The sequence below is a fragment of the Polistes canadensis genome, unplaced genomic scaffold (genome assembly GCF_001313835.1).
Source record: "Polistes canadensis isolate GaletaPanama2010 unplaced genomic scaffold, ASM131383v1 scaffold_58, whole genome shotgun sequence".
NCBI classification, from domain to species: Eukaryota; Metazoa; Arthropoda; class Insecta; order Hymenoptera; family Vespidae; genus Polistes; species Polistes canadensis.
This window is the reverse complement of record NW_014569605.1, coordinates 377,855-383,698: the sequence shown is the minus strand read 5'-3', so window position 1 is coordinate 383,698 and position 5,844 is coordinate 377,855.

Here is a 5,844-nt window from a genome sequence, read left to right as displayed (position 1 = left end):
CTACTATTATTATTATTATTATCATCTTCATCAAAATAATTATCATTATATTGTAGCATAATAATCGAGAATCGTAAACATCCAGATTTTTTATTTTCCAAAAATATAATAAAAATGAAAGATACTTATACATTTATTGTCTTAAAAATAGATTGAGAATATATTGTAGATTCGAAAAGATAAGAAAATACCTTGATCTCGCGCATTACGACACAATTACGGTAAAACCGTAAAAATATAAAAAAAAAAAAAAAATAGATGGTTAGAAGTGTGTTTTATAGGATTTTGGGTGATTTAGAGATTTTTAAAGAGAGTCGAAAAAGAGCCCGCAACATTCGGTTTCTATTTTCTTCTCCGGAAAAATCTTGTGGACATTTTTCAAGATGCTACTTGATTAAATGTATTGGAAACATACGTAATATAAAAGCATATAACGTATTATCGTAAATATAATATTTTCACACAACAATATATTATATATATATTATTATTATTCATTTTATTATTATATCATGATATTAATTATATTATATATATTGAATGTTGTGTATAGAACTTTCTTTCAAAATCAGTCATCATGCAACGAGCAAAAATAATTAAAGGGAGAGAGAAAGAAAAAATGACAACACTATAATGAGAGAATTAATATATGTAGCCAAAATTTTTTATATCCAATATGTTATTAATCTTAGTTTATTAATCACTATTAAGATTGATATCACACATTATTATATTATTATTATATCATTTTAATGATTATTAACATTTATATTAATATTTTAAAATCTTTTTTGTTTCATTTCTCATTCAGTAATTTGTTTTTTTTTCTGAAATGTAAAAGAAACGCTTTTAAATCGCGTGTCGACTTGGGCGCGTCGGCAACGCGACGAAGATCTCTTACAAAATCTAGGGTAATACGAAATACGTATTTGAAAGGGAAGAAGAAAAGGAAAAGGAAAAAAAGAAAAAAAAAAAAGAAAAAGAAATGAAAATGTGCACTTTCCGCACTCTTTTCCTATACAACGAGTTTCGTTTATAGTCTTCATAGAATTTCTTGAAACATTGTCGCGTTACGTTGCTAATGAGATTTTAATCGTGACTCTCCTTGATACTTGAGAAAGAAGAACGACGAGGCGGACACAACACAACAACGGATCGTCTCGTTCGTGCAACACTAACGAGGCTGCAATTCTTTACGCAATCATCGATAAAGTCGATCTTTCAATCTCATAGCAATAATACTATACATTGCAGCTTCGTACGGAACTGAGAGACGATCGGACGATTCTTCCGATCATTTTTCTTTTTCATTTTTATTTTTGTATCTCCTTCCTTTTGTTCCTTTTGTCAATATTATATTCTATCTCATTAACAACCGCTTCGTCGTTGAACGCGCAATTTCTTTTCGCTAATAGATATTAATTCATTCACGAGAAAAAAATATCATTCGATTCGAAGAGCGAAATTAATCCTTCGCGCGACTACGTCGCGTCCACAAATGATATTACTACTTGATATAGACAGAAGACTCCCCCTTTCCCCCCCCCCCGATTCACTAGCCCATCCCATCCCTCATCGCTCAAATGACATTTACATACAAGCATAAATACAACACCCAACGCATATGCGAAAATACACGCCCAGACACTTGTTCACCCGCATCCATTTTACTCCTGAAAGCACTATATATTATATGATAAATAATGATAATGATAATTAGTGTATCGATATACGTGTAGCTATAAAACGGTATGATGATAATCACAAGCGTGAACGTGATACAAAAGGAAAGCGAGATTAAAAGAAAAAGATTCATAGGAGAGTTATTTTCGGCTAAAATGATTATGAGAATGAGGTTCGCTAATGCAAAAAAAATAGCGGGGAGAAAGACTGTACGAAAGGAGAATGAAAGATATAATAGAGTATTGGTTAGTGAGAATAAAATTATATACATGTTTATTATTTTCTATATTTTTTTATGTAATTTTGCGAATAAGCGATAATATATTACTTATTAATTATTATTATTATGAATATTTTAATATATAATATGATTTTCACATGATGTGTACTTATGTTTTCTTCCCTGTGTTCTGTGTCCGGTTGTTTTAAAAGCTATGTTTGATTTATTTTTAATAGCGCATAAATTGAAATAACATCATCGTATATTTCCAATTGCATGATAGACGAAAAATGGAAATAAAGAATCAAACATGCGCGAATATTGCAACCCGACGATCCTATTTTGATATAATCATGTTTTTTACTAATACTATATTATTCTTTATCGCCTATTATTATTATTTTAATTTTATGATTATGATTTTATATTATACGATTATGATTTTATATAATATGATTACTTATGATTACTTTTATTATAACCGATATACCAATAGTATAAATGGAAATAGATCATACCGATTATCATTATTATCATTTGCGAATATCTACAAATAATGATTTATTGTTTACGGTAAGAAAAAGAAATACATATACGAAAACCAATATAAAAACCACACATTCACACAATCTTTATCCAACTACTTATTAAAATGTCATATTTTAACCCGTAATATATTTTTGTCGAATTATTTTTTATATTANTATATATATATATATATATACATATTATGTAGAGCACCATTTTTTATATTTTATATGTCTCCGCAAGTTAAAGACGAGCGGCGTTGCTTTTCATAAGAATCAATGAGAACGTTGTCGTCCACCATTGTCCCACTTCCGAAACATTTATTTTTATACCGTACGACCCTTAAGTTTTTTTTATAAATAATCAACGACTTGAAACAACCCTTCTTTTGTATATCGAAATTCTACTGCGAAAAACTGATTCGCGTTTCATAGAGCGGCAATAAAATAAAAATATAACAAAAAGAAAAAATTACAGACTAAGAATACGATTGTGCTTCTAATGTTAAGAAATCCTACAAAAGATGGTACCAAATATTTTATTAAAAAATGACAAAACTTAAGAGTCAAGAAAGCAACACGTACACGAACATGCGACTATTACTGGATAATAAGAAATTTAATAAAATGTTATATCATTTTTATATAAACTGATTCTTAGTTTTTCTTCATTTTCTTTCGATTATATCTGGTCGTTCCTAATGGTACTTACGTTTATTGCTTTCAGTTTTATGCAATCCTCTTTCTCTTTGTCTTTTTCTCTCTTTCTCTTTCTCTTTCTCTCTCTCTCTCTCTCTCTCTCTCTCTTTCTCTCCCTCCCTCCCTCTTTCTCGTTCTCTCTTTTTCTCTTGCTCTACACATAAACGCTGATAATATTTCAGTCTTTCTCCTAGCACTCATACGTTCTCCTTCTCGCTTCGTAAATGTTCTTGTGGTATTCATTTTTCCACGCTATTCATAGTTTGCGGAATCAAATCCGCAAGGATCATCGTTTCATCGCATCAACGTCGCCTCGCCTTCGCGTCTACATGTATCATTTATCTTCCATGATTAAAATGGAAAGTCAAACTGCGATTGCCATACATTCACACCTTTCTTAAATATCATACGTCATTCGTATACCTACCAATCTCTTAGCGCCTGGCCATTGATTCAAAGCCGACTACAATGGTATTAATCTTGACGAGTACCGATAAAAATCAAGAATCAAAATTTTTCTCGGAAATATTTTTTAAATTCTTTCTCTTGAGAATCTTCGAAGTCTCGATTGCATAGAAATCAATGTCTTGTTTCTGCTTTTGTGCAAATGTTCACATTTGATCATTGTTATTAACAGTTTAGTTAAAATTTTTGATTTTCAATATAGAACTGACTATACGGAAATTTGGAATACTTTATCTATTCAGTATTTTCAATACTGTATTTCAATATTTCCCTTTGTGAACAGTATAGATAGATAAACGTAAAGAGGAACAGAGAGAAGCTAGAATAGAAATTGACTTTGAGGGTGGTACCATTAAATATGCAGGCATCCGCAACCGAAGTTGGTGTGACATTAGCGTTAGAGCGTAAAATGGAACAAGACTTTCAGATCGAAGGGTGTAATCACGCGCGTATAATTATTCGTTATGCAAGTAGGCAGTCTTTGTCTGGTCGTACTCAGAAGGAAGGGAAAAATTAAGGCTGAAATACGAACGATATTCTTCCTATGACAATATATACATTAATACATATTATCGTATATACGAACATGTGCATGCGGTTGGAGAAAAAGCTTTTCGAACATAAATACGTATATATATAATTACAATCTATGTATTATATAAATTTAACTCGTAGAATATATAAAAAATGAGAGGAGAGAAAAAAGGAGAAACGATAAGTAAGGAAAAGTTTCTTAAGATTTTCAAAAGAATATATATATATATATATACACGCTTCTCCGCACGATCCAGACAAAGTAAGAAGCAAACAAAAAAAAAACAAATAGAATAAGAATCGTAGGAAAGAAAGAAAAATGTAAAGATCAATGAGACGGGTAGTGAAAGTAGCGTATACGGGTCTGATCGTCGCATGTCCCTCTCGACCAATGACCGAGCGCGGGGAGCAGGAGCGTGCCGCGAAAATTTGTCGGTGGCTCGTTCAACGTCAGCGCCTCGGTCGAGGGTTGTTGCCCGTTGGGATGGCAACGTCGCATTGCAGCGTTAGGGCTGCGGTCGATGCCGCCGTCCTCACTATGGCGGCTTATCGGGCTGCGAGGTTGCCGTACTGCTCGACTCCATGTTCAACTTCGTGCTCGACTCCACCCTTATTTCGCTCGATTCTTGTCTTTTTAAATCTTTTTCAAATCCCTCTATAATATTTGGTATTTTCCGCAGATGAGATCGCTGTTGAACTCATGCTTTCTCTAATCGCTTACTATCTTCTAATTATCATATTTAATATTTTTAACTTTTCTTATATATAATATATAGATTATTTCATAAAATTCCTTCCAAGCAATAAGATGATTCACATTTTTCTCAGTAGATTCTTGAGACTTTGTTTCGTTTACTTAACGCGTTATTGGTTAAAACTTTGGCAATCGCTTCGTTAATTAAATAGGGAGAGAAGAAAAAGCGTGTGACGATCGGTAATAGAAATGCAAATATATGTGTAACAACTCGAATGGGCACGATAGAAGATATTCTTCTCGTCGAATACGACCGAGTCGTTTCCTTCTTTCTCCTTTCCTCTTTCTCTCTTTGCCGCTCTCAACCCTCTCTTCTCTTCCCCTCGAGGTTGTACTCTCGGCAGCAGCCTCCATTGCTCCGCAGTAGATCGATAGCAGCAATGGTGCTCGTTCTCGCGCTACTCGGCCTGATGTATGTATAGGCCTGGCACGCGTCGTTGGAAAATTGCAGAGAACATTCTCCGTTCCGAGGGGTTGAAAGGAGAACGGAGCAAGAGAAAGAGAGAGAGAGAGAGAGAGAGAGAGAGAGAGAGAGAGAGAGAGAATGAGAGAGAGAGAGAGAGACAGCTAGCAGCCACCCCGAGGCCGATTCCAGGGCCGTAAACCTTCCTTCCACCATTTTGCGACGCTCTCTATTCTTTTACCATTATTTTACACTCAATTCATAAATAGATTTCTTCTAATTTCTCTCATAGCTTGATCAATTATTATTTCATAATGATCTTTTATTTTATGCCCTATAACATCGTACTGTTTTTAACTAGATCGGCTACCCGAGTAAACTATTTCTATTTTAAACTTTGCAACTCCTGTTAGAGTTTAAATTCAATTTGAAGGTCAGTGCATCGGATCGGCATAACCGTTGTGTTCATGGTCAACGTGGAGATATTCATTTATGATTGAGAACGAAGCCTTAGTCGTGTCAAGTTATCACAGAACGGCAACACGACTTTTGCTAAGAT